At 42.9% G+C, this 26,947-nt stretch overlaps 1 long non-coding RNA gene across 2 annotated transcripts; it reads right to left on the bottom strand.

The window, feature by feature from the left end:
- Nucleotides 1-498: 498 nt before the first annotated feature.
- Nucleotides 499-24,633, bottom strand: LOC148346888 (uncharacterized). Of its 2 annotated transcripts, none has more exons than XR_015848175.1 (5): nucleotides 24,518-24,633; nucleotides 5,291-5,400; nucleotides 5,066-5,222; nucleotides 681-802; nucleotides 499-608 (listed from the first exon to the last, which is right to left on the bottom strand). It is a non-coding gene; the product is annotated as an uncharacterized LOC148346888 (long non-coding RNA). The 2 variants fall into 2 exon arrangements; XR_015848174.1 differs by having other exon boundaries at nucleotides 5,066-5,215.
- Nucleotides 24,634-26,947: the final 2,314 nt, after the last annotated feature.

The following is a 26,947-nucleotide window of genomic DNA, read 5'->3' as shown; positions in this document are numbered from 1 at the left end:
CACTGTCACAAGAGAGTTCCTGACATATATAGTGCATCATGCAAGATGACAATACTGGTTGGTTCTGCCCCACCGCGAGTTTTATAATTGGAGTGATAACGGTACTGTATGACTCCTTGATTTTTTTTTCACTCATTGATTCAGGAGACCGCCTTCCTTTGTTTTTTCAGCCCCTGGGCTTGGCTGGGATAAATCTCCTGTGATTGTCCCGCGCTTCCATTCTACCGCTTGATAGTTTAGCGTCCCGCCTGAGGACGGAGGGATTCATTCTTACACACCCAGGGCCTGTGCTGTGGCTTAGCTGCACCCTTGTGACTGTCCAAACACACTTGACTCCCCGTAGCCTCATCAAAAAAGTCTATCTGTGTGACCGCTCCACCCCATTAGAAATGTTTCTCCTGCAGGGGTGCTAAAGATTTTTTTTTTTTTTTTTTGGTTAAAAACTGTTTGGAAGGGGTGAAAAGAAAGCAGAAATGTGCACATTAAGTTGGTCGGAGATTGTTTTTGAAGCAAGGTCAAGTCATATTTATTTGTAAAGCCCTTAATAAACCCCCAAAAAAACCCTTACAGGATGACGAGGCTGCAATGGAAGTTGTAAAGGCATCAACCTACAAAAACAGGCAACATCAACATTAAATATACTGTAGTTAATAACAGAATGCAAACAGACTAAAAGACACCTTTCTGTTTAAAAAAAAATTACGATGCAGGAGGTTGTGTATGATGGCCTGCACCAGGTCCAGATGCCGGTACAATGGCTCAGAATGCATTCACCGTGCAACATCCAGGCTTGTCCTTCTCCCTAAAAAACAAAAACAAAAGTATGAAGTTAACATATCTTATAAGCTGTAGCATATATACTGAAGAAAATAGGTATTTGAACACCCTGCTATTTAGCCATTTCTCCCACTTAGAAATCATAGAGGGGTATGAAATTTTCATCGTAAGTGCATGTCCACTGTGGAGAGAGATAAGCTAAAAAGAAAAATCTAATAATCACAATGCATGATTTTTTAATGATTATTTTGTGTGATAAAGCTGCAAATAGGTATTTGAACACCTGAGAAAATGAATGTTTATATTTGGTACAGTAGCCTTTGCTTGCTATTACAGAGGTCAAATGTTTCCTGTAGTCTTTCACCAGGTTTGCACACACTATAGGAGTGATCTTGGCCCATTCCTCCACACAGATCTTCTCCCGATCAGTCAGGTTTTTGGGCTGTCCTGAGAAACACGGAGTTGGAGCTCCCTCCAAAGATTTTTGATTGGGTTCAGGCCTGGAGACTGGCTGGGCAATGCTAGAACCTTGATATGCTTCTTACGGAGCCACGCCTTGGTTTTCCTGGCTGTGTGCTTCGGGTAGTTGTCATGTTGGAAGACCCGGCCACGACCCATCTTTAATGCTCTGACTGAGGTAGGGAGGTTGTTCCCCAAAATCTCACAATACATGGCCCCCAGTCATCCTCTCTTTAAAGCAGTGCACTCTTCCTGTCGCAGGTGCAGAAAAACACCCAAAAAGCAGCCCCATGCATCACAGTAGGGATGGTGTTCTTCGGATTGTATTCCTCATTCTTCTTCCTCCAAACACGCTTAGTGGAATTATGATCAAAATATTCTATTTTGGTCTAATCTGACCGCAAAACTTCCACCCATGACTCCGCTGTATCATCCAAATTGTCAAATGCAAACTTAAGACGGGCCTTGATATGTGCTGGTTTAAGCAGGGGAACCTTTCGTGCAATGTATGATTTAAAATCATGACGTCTTAGTGCATTACCTACAGTAACCTAGGAAACGGTGGTCTCAGCTCTTTTCAAGTCATTGACCAACTCCTGTCGTGTAGTTCCTAGCTGATTCCTCACCTTTCTTAGAATCTTTAAGACCCCACGACGTGATATATTGCATGGGGTTCTACTCCAATTGAGATTGATCATCATGTTCAGCTTCTTCCATTTTCTAATGATTGCTCCAACAGAGGACTTTTTTTCCCCAAGCTGCTTGGCAATTGCTCCGTAGCACCTTCTAGCCTTGTGGAGGTGTTCGATTTTGTCTCTGGAGTCTTTGGACAGCTCTTTGGTCTTCGTCATGTTACAAGTCAGGGTCTTACTGATTGTATGGGGTGGACAGGTGTCTTTATGCAGCTCACGACCTCAAACAGGTGCATCTAATACGGGATGATACATGGAGTACAGGTGGATTTCTAATGGTTGGACTAACAGGTCTTTCAGGGTCAGAATTCTAGATTATACACAGGTGTTCAAATACTTATTTGCAGCTGTATCACACAAATAAATTGTGAAAATATCCCACATTGTGATTTATGGATTTTCCTTTTTAGTTTATCTCTCTCACAGTGGACATGCACCTACGATAAAAATTCCAAATTTCTTCTTGGCTGTTGTTAGTTGACTAGCATTGCCCGAGCAGAAACATAGGGCGCCATCAAATCAGAAAGATTGCATGGACATGTCCATGCAAACTTTTGTAAGTCAGCAACAGAACCTTAAAATCCCATTTAAGCTGTCGATGTGAGATTGAATAGCAAACATGTATGTATGTATATATATATATATATATATATATATATATATATACATGTATATGAATGCTTGCTCTCTCAGCTATCACTGCTCAAGTTTTCTGCAGATACTCTTGCAAAAATGCATATTCCACCCTTGGAGAGTAAAATCTAGATTTTCTTTAAACCAAGAGGAGTTTAACAATGCCTTCAATGTGGCTCGTCAGAGCATGAATTTGATTGCGCCTCTGCCAAACTGATACAAAGATAAACAGTCTTATGCTGAAGTTTGGGCCTTTTTCTGGATTTATTATTTTGTGACCTGAAAAGCTCTTCTGAAGTTTGTTCATGACATCTTTTAGCATTGTAGGCCAAAGTAATCTCCAGAAAGCTGTTTGCACCACGTATGCGCCGTACCATCCTGAAATTTAGATTTTTTGCCAGCATGCTGGACTATTGGTGACCTCAGATGTTCCTACCTTTTTAAGCTGAGAGCTACTTTTCTTTTTTTACTTATCAGCAGAAAGAGCACCCAGTTTATAACATGTTGTAACTATGTTCTTACTGTGTCATTACTGGGTTATTTATTGCAGTTTTAGACACGTTACTGAAAAAAGTAATAAGTTACAATTACTAGTTACTTCATTTAAAAAGTAATTGCAGTGTTAACTCCCAGATAACTGACTCCTAACAGTAGTGATGTAGTTTCAACGTATTGCACACTCTCAATGAAGTTGACACCCCTAAAACTGCTACATAATAAAAGAATTAGAAAAAAACGTGTACACCGACTTGAAACCATTATATTTCTTACATTGTGCAATCTTAAGAGCTTGCAAAATCTAGGTGTTAGGGGCCGGTCACACAGACATTTGCGGCTGAATCACGGCCAAAAATTTCTGCCTTTGAGGCGGACGCCATTGGACGCACTAAGATCGCCATTCAGACGAGATACAGCGGTGCTTAACACGCAGTCGAAAATTCGTGCGCAGGTGGCAGCGCGAAATAATTTGGCACTGCTCAAATTTTCAGAGCGCGGGCACACAGCCTTTCACGAGCGTACTGAGGCTGAACCACGGCCAGAAATTCCTGGCCGTGAAGCAGATGCTATTGAGCGCTGTTGGACGTTTAGAGACCGCCATATAGACGAGATAGAGCAGTGCTTTACTCGCGGTCGGAAATTTTCACGTGGTTGGCCGCGTTCAAAACTTTTGAGCTGCTCAAAAGTTTGAGCACGTGTTAAACCGCGTGCCGCACACGCGGTCAACACGAGGAAATGACGCGCAAACGACGTGCTCTGGCCAGGGCGTGCTTACACATGGGTAGGACGGGAAATTTCAGCGGGTAATCGTGGGTGGAGCATGGTAATAGCATGTTTTGCGCCTGTATCGCGGTGTTATTATGTGAAATTAGCGTGTTACGCGTGTGACAGTCAAACGTCTTTCTCCGCGTATAAACAGCGCGAATGCCGAGCATCAGTTGTGCTCGTGACGTCAAGGGGGTGAACATGGATCCCCGTCAGCGTAGTTTCTCTTCATTTCGAATAAATCTTTCGGTGCATTCGCAATGGTCGCAACAAGGCTTTAAAACCAGGACCTTAACTTGGCCTTTTGGCCGAGAGTAAGAATCCCGGCTCCTAAGATTTGTAGCGTATTATGAAATGATCCATAATAGATAGTGATTAAAGAAGATAGACCAACAACACTTAACATTCTATATAAAACGCTTATTAAAACTATAATGCGAGCTAATTATAACAATTGGGAGATCCTTGTCTATATAACGCGTTTATTTAAACAATAAAGTGCGATCGTATTCTACAAAATGCGTTTGTCAACGCGGATGAAAAAGTCACCAACGTCAATGCACGCTTCCAACAGAAGCGATCGCAGCAGAATGCGCGTTCACGCGAGGGGGTGGGGGGGTGGATGTGTTGCGTAGGTGTCGGATTTGGGCACAACACCGGCTCGGGAGCTTTTATACCCGTGGTCCACACGAGAAAATGACGCAGAAATGACGCGATGAGGAAGCGGAACAGTCGCCGGCGTCTTTTTTCCGGCCATACCACAGATGAACGGCGGGTTGGCCAAATTTGCGCATTTTCCATCCCGGGCAACCACGGGCAAAAAAAAAACGCAAAATTTTAGCCGTGATTCAGCCGCAAATGTCTGTGTGACCGGCCCCTTATATTTGATCCTAATCTGTCGTTTCAGTCACACGTGAAAAATATTGCTAGAATAGCTTTCTACCACCTCCGTAATATTGCCAAGATTCGTTCGATGCTGTCTCAATGAGATGCAGAGGTTTTAATTCATGCGTTTATTACTTCTCGGCTTGATTACTGTAATGTATTGCTTTCTGGTTTCTCGATGTCTAGCATAAAAAGTTTGCAGCTGGTTCAGAATGCGGCAGCGAGACTCTTGACTAAGACAAAAAAGTTTGTGCATATTACTCCTGTATTGGCCAACTTGCACTGGTTCCCAGTCCACTTAAGATGCGACTATAAGGTTGTCTTATTATCATACAAATGTTTGCATGGAGTTGCACCCTCTTATCTCTCGGATTTGATTGCATGGAACCTCCACTCGGAAAATGCCGGTCTACTTGTGACTCCGAGATCCAAGAAGTCTGCAGGCTCGAGAACGTTCTCCATCCGGGCCTTAATGCTGTGGAATGCTCTGCCTCCGGAGATAAGATCTGCAACCTCAATGGAAGTTTTTAAATCTAGACTAAAGACACACTTCTATTCAAAACCGTATGATTGATGCCCACCTCATGGTTTGTATTGTCCTGTCTTACACCAGGCAGAAGAAGAAGGACGATTTGAGATGAGTCAGCGGACCAGCGTCTGACCTGAAGCATGCAACGCTTGCATTGACCATCTGGCAGAGATGGGAAGTTGCGTTATTGCCGTCATGGACTTTCTGGACTAGTTGACAGGCTGGGGGCGTCATTGCTGTCCTGCACTTTCTGGATCAATTTTCAACATGTTACTTAGTGTTCTTTGTTATTGATGTTTACTATTGTTTGTGTACTGTAACTCAATGCTTAATTTATTCCACCCTGGTCATCCTGGGAGGGTGATAACCACTTGTGAGGCACTTTCTCAAGGTTTCATTTTTCCTCACGATGAGGTTTTGAGTTTTTCCTTGCCCGCATGTTGGTTTAAGATCAGGTAATGGTGTAGTTGTAATCCTGTGCAGTCCTTTGAGAGATTTTTGTGATTAAGGGCTATATCAATAAATGTGACTTGACTTGACTTGAAAATAACATCTGAAACGCTCCGTATTAATTTCGTCTTTTGTCTTCAACCCACTCATATTATTCCTTTTCCAGTTCTGGGTAATGTTCAAGAGGTTTTCTTTTTTGTTCCAGGCATGGTGTACAGGCGCTCCCCTACTTACGACCGAGAGACGTTCCAGCATATCGTTCGTAAGTTGAGTATGTTCACAAGTTGCTTCAGTGCTATGTTTCGTATGGAATGTGTCATTATTACCGATATGCATCACCTGTGCCCGCCACTTTGGCGCCAACTGCCTCGGACTCTGAATGGCTCTCTGTCCCTATTCAAACCCACTCCTATCTGTCCCCTTTTGTTTGTCCGTCTGCGAACCTCAGTTAACACTAGGCAAGCCTTTTTCAATCTTGACTCCCACCTGTTTATTTCTCCCGTGTGTCCCCCGGCTTCGACCCGTTTTTGATCCTGACCACGTCTACTCTCCCGTCCCGGCTTTCGAACTCTTTTGTCCTCGACCACCTGTACTTTCCTCTTCAGGCTTACGACTCGTTTCCAACCCTGACAACGTTTTTGCTCTCCCGTCCCGGCTACTGACCCGTTTTCTGTACCCGACACCGCCATCGCTCGCCACAGAAGTCCCACTTCCGCGTTCAGAGCGACCTGCTTCCCGCGCCCAGCGATCACCAGATCGTGGGTGCAACCCTTTCCCTTTCTCCCAAAAAACCGAGATAAAGGCAACCCAAGTGGGTCCTGTCTTCGTTCTGGTCTTGACAGAATGTATGTAGGTTTATATAAGTATGTTTAAGGCTTGTATAAGTTACCTGCACTGTTTTTTGCTCGATAAAAGATAAATAAAGTGTAGTTTAATTTACTTTTGGAAGATGGGCTTCAAAAAATAGGCTACTTCTTCCTCCGTGGTAGAAAGTGGCCGAAAAAATGTATCCAACCATATTCTCAACCGCATCAAGCTTCTTTATTCCACTTTAATTTTAAATGATACGGCCCGCTTATTCTTTACACTTTATACCAACCATATTGAATGGAATTACGAGATATTAAACAATAAAAATGTCAAAGTTCTTAGCGCGCTGGAGATAAAGTACAGTATGTTTACACACGAGCTGGGACTGTGACAGGAAGAGAAAGCCGGTGGATGCTAGGTGAGCTCTCACAGCGCCGCACGCCGGAAGCGGCGGAAAGAAGCACTACAGTACTGTCCTGTACTTGGAAAAAGGTGCACAATGCAAAATCTAACTTACAGCAATGTTTTTAACATCCCGAAAAAAATTACCGTATGTATCACTGTTTGTAACTCGAATGTTCGTAGGTAGGGGGCATCTGTACTGCGAAAATTTACAAATTAAAAGGCCAAAATTTAAAAAAATTTTAGCTCAAATTTGCCCCATTGTTTCTGTATAAGCCATGCTTTCCTCCCATGCGCTGCCTATTATTCGCAACTGGTGGCACACAACCAAATATGCGCGTATAAACTGACCACCCGATTTCAGTATTCTATAGTGAGAATAATAGCTCCGATGTGAGTATATACGGTAGGAAGAATATTAGATCATCAGAAGGGATACATTAAACATTCTCATACTCTGTGCTTGAGACAGTGCCACAGTGACTGTATTCAGTTGTATTTTGTAGGTAGCTATAAACCGGCCCACCCTTTGTAGGTGTTGTATTCAGTGTATTTCTTAAGCGAAGGAAAATTTGTTAATGTACAGAATAACAAAATGGTGGAGAAAAGCACTAGTTATAACGACAGTTGAGTCACAAAGTTTTATCAATAATGTGTTACAGTACACGTTACAAAGAAAAGTAATTTTATACCCTTATATCACGTAACGTCTAACACTGATCTTTTTGAAGTAGGGTGAAATAGATTCAGTCAACCACTAACATTTTACTAGAAATTTACAATGACCTAGTACTGGTGAGCTACTTTTAGAACAGGTCCTTGGGCACCTCATCCGTCCTCAGGGGGCAAACAAGTGCCCGCAGGCAACATGCTGGAGACCCCATGCTTTACTTTGTAAAGGGGGATAGGTTTTTCTCCTGCTTGTGCTCAAATCAAAATTCGCAAGGCTTAGATGATTAAAAGCGAAAGACAGTATTGATCCCAGTACATGAGTATCGATCTGATCCAAGTGCTTGCTCAGTATCGATAATATCGATATTTGTATTAATCTGCCCACCCTTACCTCCTAACAGACATCACCTAGCATAAAGCATTGCCATTATTTCCTTATCTTTTGGGGCGCCCTGTCAGTTCAGGGGTCCTCAGTAAGCACCTATTTTACCCACCCTGATGCGGGATCTCCGTTTTCGCGCCCTCCAAGTATTAATTTGCTCAGCGCCACCCCGTTTAATTGGTCTTAATCTGAAGTGAGCGGCTTTGATCTGCCTGACAGTTTGACTGCATTAGCGTGAGCGCGGGAGCTAATCCTCGCCGTAACTTGTTCTTGCGGCTCAGCCAGAGGCCTGTCCAAGCATAATATGTCAGCTGAGAGGATAAGCCGTCATCAAACAAGCACGTTTAAGCTCCTGAACACGAGGGTTGAAGGGCTGCCGTCACGCTGCGTCGACATAACAACAACCGCCGAAACGATACAATGCTGTCGGGCCTGCTGCGCTGCCAACAAATTTTGAGTGAAACGGTTTTGATTTTGCAAGATTTTAATTTTGACCTGCAGTACATGATTACATTAATTACTGTAGATTCGAGACTACAACTAAATAAACTGCAACTTGTTCTTTTTTTTTTTTTTGCGAGGTTGATGGTCGCAGCACGTCCCCGCTGGTTTGCCTCAGCCTAAGCCAAGCAGCTGGCTTATAACCGGTGCTGTCATGATTAGTGAAGTGATGCACCTGTGGCCGCTCCTTTGGCGTTAACTGCCTCGGTCTCTGATTGGCTCCATGTCCCTATTTAAACCCACTCCTTTCTGTCACCTGTTATCAGTCCGTCTGCGAACTTCAGTTTACTCCAGGCAAGCTTTGACGGACTGACAAAGGAAGAGTGAGAGCACTGAGCTTAAATATAACACTGACTCACTCCTATTTTGGCTCCCGTCTGTTTCCCGGCTTCGACCACGTTTTTGCTCTCCTGTCCCGGCTACTGACCTGTTTTTTCCGCTCCTGACACCGCCATCGCTCACCACGGAAGTGCCACATCCGCGCTCAGAGCGACCTGCTCCCAGCGACCAGTGATCACTGTGTGCAATCCTTTCCCTTATTCCCAAGAAAACTGAGAGAAATGTAGGCAAGTGGGTCCTGTCTCTGTCTGATCCTGACAGGTGCGGACCAAAGGAATCAGACTTTTTAATTAAATGGTAAATTGTCTGCATTTATTTATAGAGCTTTTCAAGTCACTGAAGACCTCCCAAAGTGTTTTACAGTGTGATTCAGGCTTACCTATGCACACACATACTCACACACACAGATATCGGTGTAAGCTGTGAGAGGCGCCTACCTGCTTATCGGGGGCCTTAGAGGTTCAGTGTCTTGCCCAAGGACACTTCGATACAGAAGAGACGGGAATCGAACCTTCGGCCCTTGGTCCCAAAATGAGTGCTCTATTAACACAGACGTTGCAATTTCTGCCAAGATATCTGAATGTCAAAGTAAAGAAAATCATTGAAGTAAAGTAAACTGCGCAAGTAATTAGGACTCCTGTCGGTAGCCAAATGTCTCGTCATCGAATTCATGGCATGCAGGAATGGATGAATGGGATTCCCACTGGACCTATGAAGTAATATTGCTGTCTTGGCAGAATCAGCAGGGAAATGTTTAAGAAATGGTACACATTATGCCGCGATTAAGACGCCCCTTTGTGGACTGTGTCCACAATCTCAATCAGCTAGTGCAGCAGTCATTATTGAATTGGCAGTAACACATGTGCACGAGTGTGCCAAAAATGCTATAAGAATTCACTGAATCTTTCTAACAAGTAGTGTTGGCTGTTTGAACACTTAAGCGTAGCAGTGTGGCGCAACAAGGGTTGCTGACAAGTTAAAATGTTATATTTAATGTTGTTTAATCCGTATTTGACTGTTAGGGGATGTGTATTAGTATTTTCAAGGATATTGAGTTTTGTAAAGCAGTAAAAGTAAGTGAAGTACCAGGATATTACCACTAGATGGCATAGTCTCACAGGTCAAAGAAGGGTGCAGACGTGGTCAGGATCAAAACGGGTCGTAGCCGGAGACAGACGAGAGCAAAAACGGGACAGGTGGCAGTCAGGGTCGAACAAGGCTTGCCTAGTACACTGAGGTTCGCAGACGGACTGACAACGAGGATTGACAGGACTGGGTTCAAATACTGACAGGGAGCCAATCAGAACCCGCAGCAGTTGGCGCCAAATGAGTGGGCACAGGTGATTCACATCGGTATATCATGAAAGAAAAGAAAATCACCTTATGTTTTGTACTTACTATTATCGTCCAAAGCAACAACTAAAGGATTTCCAATGAGTGTTTGAAAATTGGCGTCTGAGCTGCCATCCAAATTCTACGCTTTACAACTGTGACAATTTTCACGAAAATGGATTCAGCTGTTTCGGAGCTTAAAAGTCAAATACGCCCATGCACGCAAATAGGAATTTATGAATATGTTTAGATAAGATTACATTTCCCAGTACATTTGTTTTTTTTATTCATTTAAAACATGAAGATACAAAACTTGTTTACTATACCATGATACTTGATGAGTGGCATTTCAATACATTTTCATAGCTGCAGCTAAGCCCCAGGTATTCTTGCAAAAGTTCAGCTGCCTGACAACCCGGGCATTAACACCATTAAGAGCCCTCCATCATTTGCAGGGAAAAGCATTTGAAAAACGACAAGCTCCCGGCACTGCAGTGATATTAATTAGACACACAGGCCAGCGGAAAGAACACATGTTACTCAGACAGAAATTGTCTTGTTTCCTCTCACAAGGTGCTTTTGTTAGTGTGTCAGCCATTCAATTGTGACAACTGGGTGAGAGTTGTTTGTGCAACTATCTCTCTGAACGTTCACATGTTTGCAGGGTTGGGGTGTTGACTTTAAAAACGTAATCCGGTACAGTTACTAATTACCCGTTCAATCAATAATAAATCCAAATACCATAATATTGCAGTAATTTAACTTGATTACTTTTGAATTACTCTAATACCAAATATCCAAATCAAAAACAAAATAAACTAAATATAAATAAGATTACTAAATTTTGTTTCAGATAAATTATCAATGTAACCTTGAAAAATAAAGAAATCCAAGATGATGTAGTTGATTGTAGTCCAACAAAAAAGTGCTCACATTTTATTCATGTATTTTAGTGTATTGAGCGAAAATAAAATCTTCTCTTTCACATTTTCATGTGTTTATTACTTCTCAGTGTCATGATTACTGATGTGACTCAGCAGCTCATTTGGCGCCACCCGCCGCGGGTTGTGATTGGCTCCCTGTCACTATTTGAACTCAGTCCTATCAATCCCCTGTTGTCAGTCTGTCTTCTCCATGTATGCAAGGCAAGCCTTTTTCGACCCTGTCCCGTTTGTGTCCGGCTACAACCCTTTTTGATGCTGGTCACGACTGCTCTCCAGTCCTGGCTTACGACCCCTTTTTGTTCCGGACTACGTCTACTCTCCTGTTCTGGCTTACGGTTCGTTTCTGTCGCCGATCACGTCTTGCTCTCCTAGTCCCGGCTACGGACCAGTTTTCCGCCCCTTACACCGCCATCGCTTGCTACGGGAGATCCACTTCCGTGTTCGGATCACAATGCGAGTACGAGAGCAACTTGCTTCCCGCACCCAGCGAAAACCGGATCGAGGGCACAGCCCTTCCTCTCTCTTTCAATAAAACTTGTGGTAAACATCACGCAAGTGGGTCCTGTTTCCGTTCTGGTCCCGACACTCAGCTTGATTACTGTAATGTATTGCCCTCCGGTATCAAAGGTTTGCAGCTGGTTGAAAATGTGACAGCGATTAAGAAAGTTTGACCATAACCCTCCTAGTTTAGCTAACTTGCACTGGCTCCCGGTCCGCTTAAGATGTGACTTTAATGTTCTATTACTAACATACTTACTAATCTCTCTAAATTGATTTCCCCCTATGTTCCTGCACTAAGCCCTTACTCGAAAAATGCTGACCTACTTGAGACTCCAAAAACCAAGAACAAATCTATAGGCTCCAGAGCGTTCTCCATCCAGTGACCGAACATAAGATCTGCAACCTTAGTGGAAGCTTTTAAATCTAGACTTAAGACTCATTTCTATTCTATAGCTTGTGATTGATGCCCACCTCATACTTTTCTTTTCCCATCCCTTCCGGCTGCCTGGTTGGTTGCTAAATGAGGGAGAAGTATGAATCAGGAGTCAGTGGACCGGCACCTGGACCTAAAGGATGTCATCATCTGCATTGACCATCCAGCTAAGATGGACAATGTTAGATGCTTTAAGCGTCATTGCTGTCAGACTTTTGGGACAGTTTTTACTATATTTTTGTCCCTCTTTTTTCAAATTGTTGTTCACTTTGTTTTATGCATTGTTACCCAAAGCAAAATCTATTACAGCCTGAAAGGAGAATTACCACTTGTGAGGACCCTTCTTAAGTGTTCTTGTTTTCCTCATGTCGAGGTTTTTACTTTATCCTTGCCCACATTGTCAGGACCAGAACGGAGACAGGACCCACTTGCGTTGCGTTTCTTGGAAGAAAGAGAAAGGGTTGTACCCACGATCCGGTGATTGCTGGATGCGGGAGGCAGGTCGCTCTGATACTCGGATTGTGCTCCAAACGCAGAAGTGGATCTTCCGTGGCGAGCGATGGCAGTGTCAGGGATGGAAAAATGTGTCAGTAGCCGGGACAGGAAAGCAAAAATCTGTTCGGGGTCGGAAGCGAGTCGTAAACCAAAATAGGAGAGAAGACTTGGTCGGGGACAAAAAGAGGTCGAAAGCCGGTACGGGAAAGTAGACGTGGTCAGAATCAAAATCTTGTCAAAGCCAGGGTACAGACGGGAGCCAAAAATGGGACAGGTGGGGGTCAGGGTAGAAAAAGGCTTGCCTAGTGTTAACTGAGGTTCGCAGACGGACTGACAAAAGGGGACAGGCAGGACTGTGTACAAGTACTGATCGGAGCAAATCAGAACCCGCGACAGTTGGCGCCAAAGGAGCGGGCACAGCTGTGTCACATCAGTAATCATGACACACATGTTGATTTAAGATTAGGGGATGGTGTAATTGTGGCATGTGTCAAGTCAAGTCAGGTGATTTTTATTTGTTTAGCCCTTAATCACAAAGAGTCTCAAAGGGCTTCATAGGTTATTACACAAACTATTTTTTCCAGACTATTATTACACCATCCCCTGATCTGGAACCAACATGAGGGCAAGGAAAAACTCAAAAACCTCAACATGAGGAAAATGAAGAAACCTTGAGAAAGGACTGCACATGTGGCATCCCCCTTTCAGGATGACCAGACAGCAAAGGATGTTGCAATCACAAATAACACAAAGATATTGTCCACGAAAAGTATAGGTTATTCATATGCTATAGAGTAGAAGTGTGTTTTAAGCTTAGATTTAAACATTTCCACTGAGGTTGCAGATTGGATCTCAGGGGGAAGAGCATTCCACAGCACCGGTGCCTGGATGGAGAACGCTCTCGATCAAGCGGAACACTTTTTGGCTCTTGGGATCACCAGAAGACCGGCGCTCTCAGAACGAAGGCTTCGGACCGGAACATAGGGGGAAATCAGATCTGAAAGATATGAGGGAGCAAGTCCACGTATGATTTTGTATAATACCAAGAGAACCTTGAAATCACATCTAAGGCTAACAGGGAGCCAAAGCAGGTTAGCCAAAATCGGCGTGATGTGACCGGACTTTTTTGTCCTAGTTAATAGCCTCGCTGCGGTATTTTTTACCAGCTGAAGACTCTTGATTCTGGACTTCGGGAGACCGGAGAGTTGTGCATTAGAGTAATCGAGACTGGAGGTAACAAACGCGTGAATTATAATCTCCGCATCCGACTGAGACAGCATAGGATGAATTTTAGCAATGTTGCGAAGATAGAAGAAAGCGGTTCTAGTAATTTTCTTCACATGTGTTTGAAATGACAGATCGGGGTCAAATATGGCACCTAAATTATTAACTGAGTCACTCTGTGTGATGTGACATTTGTCAATGTTCACAGCAGTTTTTGAGAATAAGTCACGGCATTTAGATGGACAAATAACTAACATTTCGGTCTTTTCAGAGTGAAGACGCAAGATATTGAGTGACATCCACTCTTTTATCTCAGTGAGGCAGGCCTCCAAATTTCCACAATTTAGTGTGGTAGATTCCTCCAACGGAAGATATAGTTGAGTGTCATCTGCGTAGCAGTGGAAACTGATATTATACTTGCGAATAACATCACCTAATGGAAGCATGTAAATGCTGAAAAGAAGGGGGCCAAGCACTGAACCCTGCGGAACACCACAGGGCTCACATGTCATTTCGCCATATTTAACACAGTGCGTCCTGTCTTAGAGGTAGGATCTGAACCATGAGAGGACGGTTCCTGAGAGACCAATCCATTTTTCCAACCGTTCTACTAAGATATTATGGTCCACTGTGTCAAAAGCAGCACTAAAGTCCAGCAGCAGCAAAAGTGATGAAGCGCCAGAGTCCATTGCCAGTAGGAGATCATTGGTTGCCTTAATCAGAGCTGTCTCAGTAGAGTGCTTAGCCCTGAATCCTGATTTCATTCATTCAAAAAGATTGTTCTCGGATATTAAATCATTCAGCTGCTGTGCCACTACTTTTTCAAGTATTTTAGAAAGATACGGTAGGTTTGACACAGGTCTATAATTACATAAGCTTTCTGGATCAAGGTTGGGTCGTTTCAGTGTAGGTTTAATAAAAGCGTACTTAAAAGCCGCTGGAACTACACCTGAGGAGAGTGATATGTTTATAATATTTAGAACTGAAGGTCCAAGTACCCCAAAAAGACCTTTAATAAGCGATCCTTGAAGCGGGTCGAACAGGCAAGTCGTTGGTTTGGCCGTATTCACCACCTGTTTAAGATTATCGAGTGACAGTTCATTAAAACGGAAACAAACTCCGCGGAAAGCCACAATGTCGTGCATCTATAGATTTCAGCCCTTTAGTATGTGTTGTATTAATACTGTCTTTAGCAATTTCTTCCGGTATGCATTGAATTTTCTTATTAAAGAAGACCATTAAGTCATGGGCTGAATGGGTGGAACTATCCGGGATAATCTGTTGCCTTGTAAGCGATGTTACAGTGTCGAAAAGGATTTTGGGGTTGACGCAATCACCTTCGAAAGGTAGGCTGATTTTGCAGAGGCAATGGCCGCTTTATACTTTAACAAGCTGTCACACCAGGTTTGATGGAAAACTTCAAGCTTGGTAGCGTGCCATTTTCTTTCAGATTTCCTGCATTCTTGTTTAAGGGATCTAGTTTCATCAGTAAACCAAGGCGTGCGTCTTTTAGGTCGTGATTTAAGCCGTATGGGCCCTACTGAATCAGGACACTAGTCAGGGTAGCATTAAATTTATTCATGAGTGAGTCGATAGAGCCTTTGTATGAAGGAAAGGACGCAACTGCTCCTGAAAGAAGATCGGAGAGCTCAGAAACTGTGCCAGTGCTTATATTGCGTCCGCTAAATCCTTCAGCGTTTTTAGCACTACATTTAGCTAGCACCTCGAATGTAACTAAATAATGATCAGAGATAACGGTAGTACACGGTGACACCGTCATCTTTGAGGTTGAAAGGACCAAATCTAGCGTGTTTCCATCTTTATGAGTTGGCAAATCAACCAGTTGATTAAAACCAAATGTATCAATTAGAGACCGAAACGCAACAGTAAGTGAACTGAGTGGGGAGTTCATATGAATGTTAAAGTCCCCCATAATTATAATTTTGTCTGCATAGGTTACTTGTTCAGACAAAAGTTCAGCGAATTCGTCTAAGAAAGCTGTGTATGGCCCTGGTGCGCGATAAATAGTTACTACATAAATTGACAATACAGAGGACCGCATAACAAGAGCCTCGAACGCCTTGTAATTATTAGAGGTACGAGGTGTAAATTTGAGCGTTTTTTCAGAAATTAGCGCGTCACCGCCACCCTTCTTCAAAGGGCGTGCTACATGGCTGCTCACGTAGTCTTGAGGAGAAGACCTTAGAGACATTTTGTGATTAGGGGATGAACAAATAAATGTGACTTGACTTTGCATGGCAGAAAGGATATGCTTTCTTTGAGTTCACATTAAGAGTACATCGAGAACCCAAAATTGTTATAAACACACAGTTTTCAATTTCTAAATTTCCAACTCACTCTCGGACTTCTTGTTATCTATATTTTTCTCTTTAGTGTCCGTACGTGATATTATAATAGACACAATTTATCAATGAGTGCATTATGTATATCTAAATGTAAGACACACGTTAATGAGTGCATGAAGTGAATGGATGATTGAAAGGATGCTGTAAAAGATGGCACATGCTCCGGGGCATTAAATTCCATTCATAATTTCTTATTAAGTTCTTTATTTTGTTCACATTTGTTTTTCTTTTGTTAGTTGCACTTTAAATACATGGCACTTTTCTGTTATTTTTGCGACGTTTTCGGTCTTATAGTCATGTTTTGTAGTTAGGCACCTTGGGTAGCTTTGTGGCTGGAGGAAGGGAGGGTCCTGAGAGTGAGTGTGTGTGTGTGGACTGAATGAGACGGCAAAGATGGAAATGGTGAATGTAAACAACGCTATTGAGAACGAGTAAAAGAATAAAAAGAAACTAACGCACACAAACATCAAAATTGGCCCCTGTAGTGTGCAACATAAAATGTTTTGGATAAAATTTGAATTGTAATTGCAGTCTTTAGAGCTTGCAAACGAAAAGTCAGTTAAGATACTTGATATCCATTTTGTCTTTGGGGTTCAATGTATGTTAAGATTTCCTCCTCCATTTCTGGGTACTGTCCAAGACGTTTTCCTTTTTCTCCAGGCATGGTGTACTGCAATTATAATCTTAAAAATACAAAAAAAAATCTGCATATGTTTACTGTAAATTCAGTTTTCCGCATTGATTTCACTTTGTTTGTTGTTCCTTTATAAGCCACGCCTCCTTCCACATGTGCTGCCATTTGGGGACACAAAACCAAATATGAGCATATAATATGACCCCCCTAATTTGAGTATTTTATGAACATTTTATTAATTAGATGTGAGTATATAAGGGAACGGTAATGCGTTTATATTTAAATATCTATCTCTGGATCTAAGGGATATATGTGACACAAGTCTGAGGTCTGATGGGTTCAAATCCAGCTACCAGCCTTCCTAAGCGGGGTTTGCATATTCTCCCTGTACCTGCACGGGTTTCTTCCAGGCGCTCTGAATTCCTTCCACATTCTTAAAACATGCATGGCAGATTAATTGGTGACTCCAAAATTGTCCCTAGGTACGAGTGTGCATATGAATGGTCGTCTGTGTACCCTGTGACTGGCTGGCAAGCGGTTGTGAGGCAAAGCAGTTTAGGTAATGAATGGATAAATGTTACACAGGGTGTTTTTAATTTGCTGTTAGAAGTCCTTGAGCTTCATCAATACTTGCCAGACTATAGAATAAGGGATTTTTTACACAACCTTTAGAGTTTTTACTCTGTCAATGCCATGCCCTCCTAGTATGCAAGTCATTGTCAACCATTTTGACTGCACATTTTGTAAATGTGCCTGGAGTATAATATTCAATGAAACTTGTAAAACTCATCTGAAGTCCACAAATTGTTGAACATTTTTCAAATTTTAACCCTCGTAATGGCAAAATTGAAATAATAAAATTGGTTTTGATTTAGAAGTTGTGCTCAAGGTTACCATCATCCTCACTGTAATCATCACCATTTTTCTATAATAAGAATTACCATCTTGACTTAAGCAGAAAGCATGAGCTCAATCTTCCCCTAGTGTAAATTGGGATTTATTTTCAATGTTTTCGCTAAGGCAGCAGCCTGAAAGAGGATCCAAGAAGGTTCCTGTTAATTAAAAGTGCAAATGCCCCCGAGGATGTACATCACTTAAGGCTTCCAGCCGGATTCCAGCTTCCACTTGCGCGAAGTGGCAACTGATGATGGTAGTGTATATGCTGTGTGTAATCCCTTCTTTTTCGCAGTGGCTGCATTCCGAGAAGGACTCGCAATAGTCAAAATCTACAAAGTAGAAATTGTGAAAAGGTATGGAAGCTATTTCATGATAACAACTTTTTCTTACGTCAGATAACATTTGCGGATGTTGTAGAGTAACACAAATGCGGGGTAAAATTTATAGCATTATTGCAAACCACAGAGTATTATGACACCATCACCTGATCTAGCAAGTAATACACAGATATTGTCAACAGAAAATATAGGTTTTTCATATGCTATAGAATGGAAGTGTGCTTTAAGCTTAGATTGAAACATTTCCACTGAGGTTGGAGATCGAATCTCAGGGGACAGAGCATACCACAGCACCGGGGCCCGAATGGAGAACGCTATTGACCCTGCGGATTTCTTCTTGGCTCTTGGGATCACTAATAGACCGGCGTTTTCAATGCGAAGGCTCCAGACCGGAAAATAGGGGGAAATTAAATCTGAAAGATATGAGGGAGCAAGTTCATGAATGATTTTGTATTCTACCAACAAAACCTTAAAATCACATTTTAAGCTATCAGGGAGCCAATGCAGGTTGGCTAAAATGGGGGTAATGTGATCAAACTTTCCTGTCTTAGTTAAAAGCCTCGCTGCAGCATTCTGTACCACCTGAAGGCTCTTGACTTTGGACTTCGGGAGACCGGAGAGAAGTGGATTACAGTCATCGAGACGGGAGGTAACAAACGCAGAAATTATAATCTCCGCATCCGACTGAAACAGCATAGGGCGAATTTTAGCAATGTTGCGAAGATGGAAAAAAGCTGTTCTAGTAATATTCTTAAAGTGTGTTTGAAAGGACGGATCGGGATCAAATATGACACCTAAATTTTTGACTGAGTCACTCTGGGATAATCTGTGGTCTGTGCAGCCCTTTGAGACTTTTTGTGATTAAGGGCTACACAAATAAACATGACTTAACATTCCAAATCATCTTCAAAATTGCCTTCGCCAGGCTCTTTTATGTATGTAAAAACTTTAGACTGCGAGGTTATGGATGCACAGCGGACACAAGGAAATCTAGGCGGGGCGACTATTTAGCCAATAAGAATGCAGAACACAATGCGTTACAAAAATCTGCAAATTAGCGAAGCAGAGTAAATAAAACCACGATACAGCGAGGGATTTTTGTATATCCTAGGCTTGGTGCCAGCACTCAGAGTTACTTATGCAGATAAATGCAAAGCCATTCATTATCACCTTCTATTCATAAATAGCCGATAAGTCATACGAGAAGATTAGACCTTGGGAATGTGACTTAAATACTCGACTGTGAGGGGTGTAGCATGAGTGATGCCACCACCGCTTTTGCTCATTATCTCTTATTCTACATGTCATGTGCCTGCTCAGCTGTCATCTCCATCAAGAGTCACATCGGAAGCGTTTTATCCAATTTCCCCCCCTCCTTAGAGATAGTTGGTGGAGAGGAGGCCACAAAGGTGTAGAGACTGATGAGCGCGGATGATATATGTTGTGCCCGTGTCCCGACTCTCCTCTGGCCCGTTGTCATTAATCAGCGCCATTAGGCTGCACTCTCGCCTTGCACTCCCTTTGTCTCATATCCATAAAGCGCAAACTTGCACCTGCTTCTTGCTGGGATACAAGCGGGCTTCATGTCTTAAATAAATACATGAATTCCTCAGTTATTGCGGTAAATGGGGACCAGAACCCCCCGCAAAAAGTGAAAAACGGTAAATTCATAAAAGCCCCCAAAGGTTTAATTTACCTTGAGATGAGACCATTGCAGACTGAAAGTATAACAACAATAGATCTACAAATAAAAACGCATAACACAGAATTGCAGTTGATGTCATCAAGCGGATTAGGATCAGGACCCAAATGCGTGACGTTTCTCACACCAGTCTTTTATTTTACCGGAAATAGGAAGTCATGCACGTTAGGCAGCAGTCTGGCGTGGAATGATAGGAAGCCAGAGTCGGACGAGATCAATACCATTTGCCCGAGCAGATATCGGACTGATGGGGTCGATACCGGACAGGATGATATCAAAACAGGATATTGAAATTAAACAGGACAAACAAGACAGAAATGAAACTGGAAACCGATATTAAAGAGGACAAAATAAACGGGAACAATACTGAACAGGAAATACCAACAGGAAACAGGACCAAGTCAAAACCCAGAGGTTCGTTGACTGACTGAAGAAGAAAGAGTGAGAGCACTGAGCTTAATCTGACAGAAAGCCAATCCGTCAATGGGCCGCAGCTGGCGTCACACGGGCTGGGCCAATTGGGCGCCATGGCAACCGTGGCAGTTGAGTGAACAATCTTTATTTTCACAATATGAAAGTACAACTAAATTGGAGCGCTTCTCCTTTCAGTGAAATAGAGTGATTAGAGTAGACTATAAAGTTTCACATGAAAATTATCTTTTTCAGACAATTCTGAAAGATGAATTACAAATTTGATGCTGTCAGGACCAGAACGGAGACAGGACCCACTTGCGTTACATTTCTCACAAGTTTTATTAAAGGACAGAGCAAGGGCTGGGCCCACGATCCGGAGTTCGCTAGGCGCGGGAAGCAGGACACTCAGAACGCGGAAGTGGCACTTCCGTGGCGAGCGATAGCGGTGTCGGGAATGGAAAAACAGGTCAGTAGCCGGCACAGGAGAGCAAAAACGTGGTCAGGGTCGTAAGCGAGTCATAAGCCAGGAAAGGAGAGTAGACGTGATCAGGATCAAAAACGGGTCGAACCCAGGGGAGAGACAGGAGCAAAAAACAGGTTGGAGTCAGGGTCCAAAAAAAGGCTTGCCTAGTGTAAACCGAGGTTCGCAGAAAGACTGACAAAAGGGGACAGAGGGGAATGGGTTTAAATAGGGACAGGGAGACAATCAGAGTCCGAGGCAGTTGGCGCCAAAACAGCGAGCACAGCTGATTCACACCAGTAATCATGACATATGCTCCGGACTGGCTCAAGGGAAGTTTTGTCTTATAGCTTCTCTAATGCATGTAGCAAACACAATGTAGTATTAGAACACTGGAGTGCTGGTTGCTATGTAGATATTGCATTAAAAACAGACATCCCTAGCCAAAATAGTTTTCTACCATGTTAATAATGTTCGGGTGTAAAATGTAATCGCCATTGGAAAAAACAGTGCTTCTTTCTAAAATAAGAATATTTCTGAACGACTTTAAACATTTGAATAGTACAGACATGTTAAGTTTCAGAAATGGGAAATCGGGAGATTTCTTTTTTTCGACGCGATTATTATTATTATTATTTGAAAAGACAATACATTTCGTTTTTCAATCTACTTTATTGTTATTTTATGTTTGCATGTGATTATTACGATGTTTAATTATTCCAAATTTTCTGGTGTTCTTTAACAAAGTCATATGTAGCACTCTTATTCGTCTGCTGCTTTCGAAGGAATTAGATCACGTGGAGTTTGAGATTATGATTGCCGAGTCTCGATCAAAGCTTTTTCCGGTGCAGAACGGCGAAAAAGACGATGATAAAGACTATGGATAATTTGGCTACATTTTAATCGGCAAAACTTTGTTCACATAAAAATTTCGGCGAACAAAAAAACAAAAAAAACAAGACATTTTTAGAAATCAGTAGATGTTGCTCTCAGATCGGTAGGCGGGAGAATCGTAGCCAAAGCGGTAGTCTCCCGACCAAATCGGCAGACTTGTGTGATAGTAGTGTATGGGCTTTTTTTGCTCAGTTTTTTTCATTCTTGAGGACCCCTACTTGGAGGCATTTGGAGGCTTTTTAGCCAATAATATCGGTCGTTGGGATTCTGTTTGATCTTAAAAAAAAACGTTTTAATTTCAAGCTGTTATCATCCATGTAGTTGCTAATCACTAGGCACACACCACACACACATGCACAAATCCTCATCATCCGTGTCATCTAAGGCAAGAAGTGATGATACGATAATATGTGAAGCGATTCACATGGTTTCATTCCGCGAGGCTTTGAGTGTTTGACTTGCATAAGTAGAGGAAAATGATATTAGATGGGCATATTGATTTAATTTTGTGTGGGTGCACTGTTAATTATGCTCTCGTAAAAGTGTCACGGCTTTATTGCCCCGTTTCGAAACGGGCTCGAGAGCGGAGGCTACGGTGCTTTACAGCCGCTGTCATTGCCTGGCTGCAGCGAGGTTATCAAGACTATATTGTGGGTCGTCATTTTTTACGTTAGTGGGTCTTCATAAAAGAAAAAAAAAACAGCAGTTGAATATAGACGTTGAGGCAATAGAGTTGAAACGAGTATCAATAACCAAAACAGAAGAATATCCACGACTTTTTACGATGTCTTGCTGTGCGGTGGGCTGTGCGAACAAGCAAGGTTCTAAGGCCCAATTTGGCATTTTATCATATTAATTTTGATAAGGACAGGAGACGGCGATGTTTATCAATCAGAAAAACTGGCAGCTCTCAAAATACTCCAGGATTTGCAGCGAGTATTTTTACAAGGTATGTTTTATGTATTTTTACATTCAGTATGTCACGACTAGAACAGAATCAGGACCCAAATGCGTAGCGTTAACCACAAGTTTATTGATAGAAAGAAGAAGGGCAGCGCCCGCCAACCCGTGCTTGCTGGACGCGGGGAGCAAGCCGCTCACACAACCGGATCGTGATCCGAATACGGAAGTCAGTCTTTCGGAGTGGGAGATAGCGGTGTCAAGGATGAAAAAAACAGGTCGATAGCCAAGACAGGAGAGCAAAAATGTGGTTGGGATCAAAAATGGGTCGTAAGCCGGGACGGGAGAGCAAACGTGGTCGTGTCAGAAACGGGTCGTAAGCCGGAGACTAACGGGGAGATCAGAAACGGACGGGTGGAGAAAACGGGTGCAAAAAGCGGGACCGACGGTGGTCAGTGTCAAAGTGCTTGCCTTGTAGAAACAGAGGTTCGATGACGGACTGACAACAGGTGAGTGAATGGACTGGGCTTAAAAAGGACAGGGAACCAATCAGGTATCCCGCAGCGGCTGGCGCCAAACGAGAGGGCAGAGGTTATCCCAATCAGTCATCATGACAAAGGAGGTATAGGAAACATCAAAGACACTCAATGTAGCTACCAATAAGTTAGCTAGTGCTACTATAGCAAAAAAAAAAAAAAAAAAACCAACTCAAATCTATGCTAGGGGCAGCACGGCGGCGCAGTGGTTAGCGCTTGTGCGGCACAGTTAAATGTCTCGGGAACCTGTCGTGGGTTCAAATCCAGCTCCAGACTTCCTGTGCGGAGTTTGTATGTTCTCCCCGTGCTTGCGTGGGTTTCCTCCGGGCACTCCGGTTTCCTCCCACATTCCAAAAAACATGCATTTCAGGTGAATTGGCCGGTCCAAATTGTCCCTAGGTGTGAATGAGCGAATGAGCTGTCTGTCCCTGTGTGCCCTGCGACTGGCTGGCAACCAGTTCAGGGTGTCCCCTGCCCACTGCCCGGAGATGGCTGGGATGGGCTCCAGCCCCCCCCGCGACCCTAATGAGGATAAGCGGTACGGCTAATGAGATGAGATGAGATGAAATCTATGCTAAAGAAGGATAAACACATTGGCCTATTTAGAATGATGCTAATTATAAACAATTTGACCAGCTTTCGGTTACAGTCGATTTGAGATTTACATCATGAGCAATTAATTTGTGTAAAAACAATTTTCAAGCTTAGAATGTTAATCTTAAATGCTACTAGGAAAAACATTTCCAAATCTGAAAAGTCTCTATACATTCTGAAATATGATTTTGTCAGGACCAGCACGGAAACAGGACCCAATTGTGTTACGTTTCTCAGAAGCTTTATTAGACGAAAGAGAAAGGGCTGCGCCCACGATCCGGTGTTCGCTGGACGCGGGAAGCAAGTCGATCTTGTACTCGGATGGTGCTCCGAACGCAGAAGTGGAACTTCCGTAGCGTGCAATGGCGTGTCGGGGACGGATTAAAAACGGGTCGGTAGCCTGGACAGGGAGAGCAAGGCGTGGTCGGGGTCGGAAGCGAGTCGTAAGCCAGAATAGGAGAGAAGACGTAGTCGGCGATAAAAAGAGGTCGAAAGCCGAGACGGGAGAGCAGACGTGGTCAGGATCAAAAAACAGGTCAAAGCCGGCCGGGGACAGACGGGAGCAAAAACGGGCAGGTGCGAGTCAGGGTCGAAAAAAGGCCTGCCCAGTGTTCACTGAGGTTCACAGACGGACTGACAAAAGGGGACAGACAGGACTGGGTTCAAATACTGACCGGGAGCCAATCAGAACTGGCGGTTCAGTAATCATGACAAAAAGTCTCATTATACATTCGGAAATGTGATTTTCAATGTGTGGCAACACTTCTCTTTCCATTTCCACTAGTCAGATCAGAATTTAATGACTTGTAGCACAACATTGAATGTCCATGACGACAATGACAATGGTGACATGCATACAATACGATTTTATAAACAGTATATTGCTATTTGGGGGCTTTGCAAGGCATTTAAAAAAAAACGTTGTATTTCTGCTTATTAAATTAATTCGTACTGTAAGCCATAATCCACAGCCTCTGGGGATCTGCTTTTGTGACCTAAGATATGTAATGAAAAAAGAGGGCTCCAAGGAGGGCCTTTAAAAAGGGTCAGCTTTCTTACCTGAGGATTTTCTCACTTTCCTCCACGTATGTCTTTTTTCACTATTTTGAGTGTTTATTAAAGTTTTAATGATAATGCCTGCCGCGTCTCAGTCCACCATGGAGCGCCCAATCGGTTTGTAATTGGGACAGGTGTGTCTGATCACACCACACCTGCCACAAATTATCCTAATCCTTCAGCACCCAGTGTCGAGTGCTGAAGGCATTTTCCACAATTTTTCCAGAGGTATATTTCTGAGGTTGTTTTTTTTTTTGTTTACTGCTTTTGGATTGTGTATGAATTCACCATTTGTTTGTTTATTGATGATTTTGTTATTAACTACTATTTTTGAGCACCTTGTCGTGTTTACTACTTCCTACGTTTGTCACGGTTGCCATGGCGCCCAATTGGCCTCGCCCGCGTGGCGCCAGCTGTGGATCATTGACAGATTGGGTTTCCGTCTATTTAAGCTCAGTACTCTCATTTTTTTTCTTTGCGAGTCCGTCAACGAACCTCTGCCCCGCAAGACGTGGGTTTTGACTCGATCCTGTGTATTCCCTGTCCGGTATTGTTACCGTTTATTTTTGTCCTGTTTAATATCAGCTTCCAGTTTCGTTCCCGACTATTATTGTCCTGTTGATTATTCTCTCTAGTTTTCATTCCCGTCTAATTTTTCCTGTTTATTTTCGATATCCTGTTTCATTATCAATCCTGTCTGTCCGGTATCGACCCCATCTGTTGGTATTGGTATCGATCTCGTCGGCCTCTGGCTTCCTATCATTTCACGCCAGACTGCTGCTTAACGTGCATGACTTCCCATTTCCCGTAAAATAAAAGGCTTGTGTGAGAACGTCACGCGTTTGGGTCCTGATCCTGTTCTGGTTCATGTCAACGTTTGGGTTCACTGCCGAATCACATTAAACTTATTAACAGTAGACTATTGTTTTCTTGATGCTTCTCTAACTTTATACAACATTTAAGTTTTCAGGATTATTTTTGGTGTGACACTAATGAGTCACTAATTTAATTAAAAAATTGCACATTTTTTTGCGAATTATGTCACTATTCATGCATGCACGTTTTGTGATTGTAAGGATACAAAGTAGTTGGTGTGGCCATGCTCCAGCTGAATTTCGATCTTTACAAATGGATTGGCATTATTGGGCCCAATTGATCTAAAGAGCACAAGCGTCACAATTGTGGATGAGGGCACCCTTTGCCTATCGCTCTTGCTTGTAAGCGTGGAAGTGTAAGGCAGGTCTGTGCTGCGATCTTGCGTCTTCTTTGTCCTGGCAACACAAAGCCATGCATAATGTGCAATCTGATAAGTGTTAGCCCGCGCCGCCACCTCTGCCAGTCGTCCCATACATCAGCGGCAAGCTCATCTAGGGCGGGCGGCAAGGGATGTTTGTGCCTGAAGTTGATGAATTAAATCGCGATGGTGGGGAACTCCTTGGGCCTGGCTGTGGGTTTGTCCTCCCCCAATCCTCTGACCCTGACAGCACATGACGCTGATTGGCTGCATCCCGAGCGGACATCAAGATTAAGTATTGCTGTCTGGACGCTGAGCGGCACGCTGCATCTCAGGAGTGAGAAGAAGAAAAAATAGGAACTGGACAATTGCTTCAGCAGTTAATTCTTTATTGGCGATAGAGCCAATGTGGACAGCCGAAGATAACCCTCAGTAACTTGCCCCGAAGATCAGAAAAAATGCCTCGTGAGTGAATTCAATCCATATTTCAAATTGAGGAATGAAGCCTTGCATATATTGGGTAGCAATTACGATACAGCCTCTCTTGCTGTGCCTACCGCAGCAGAATGTCGAACACATTTAACTGTGTGCCTTGAGATATGAGCTATTGCGGATTTGACACATAAACACATAAAAGTCACTTTGCTTATACTAAATGCATTGATGTGAAGCTAGTGTGGAAGTCAAACCTCACGAAAATAAAGATGTGCGCTCTCCAAAACGGATTTGCGTGAAATCACCTCAGATACGATGTTCCAACCTGTTCCAAAGGCATTCCCCTGAGCCCTCTTTTGCCAGTGATGTAAAACAGTTCACAACAACAGAACACAATAATAATTAAAATAACAAACTGGCATCCTATGTAATGTCCTTTGCAGGTGTTAAATTAAAACAAGAAGAAACCTATTATCAAATTGGTCAAAGGATGAAAAACACCTTGTGTAAACATTCACAGGCTGAGCATTTTAACAAGGCGTGGAATTAATTAGATTAAAGATGGGCTCTGTCAGTGAAAAACATTTTTAATACAGATAATTTGATATAGAGGAGGTGTGGCAGAGTCAACTGATTGGAATGAATGAAAACAAAAAACAGCTACAATCCAAAGGCTGGACTGTTCCAATGTTGAACAAGAAGTGATGAGTGCAACGCTCTGATAGCTTCTGCTGTTGGCACAATCATTATATCTTGGGTTCTCA

This window comes from Urocampus carinirostris, chromosome 19 (genome assembly GCF_059441175.1).
Source record: "Urocampus carinirostris isolate Australia breed hairy pipefish chromosome 19, RoL_Ucar_1.0, whole genome shotgun sequence".
NCBI classification, from domain to species: Eukaryota; Metazoa; Chordata; class Actinopteri; order Syngnathiformes; family Syngnathidae; genus Urocampus; species Urocampus carinirostris.
The sequence above is the reverse complement of the archived record's forward strand: the minus strand, read 5'-3'. Positions and strand labels throughout refer to the sequence as shown.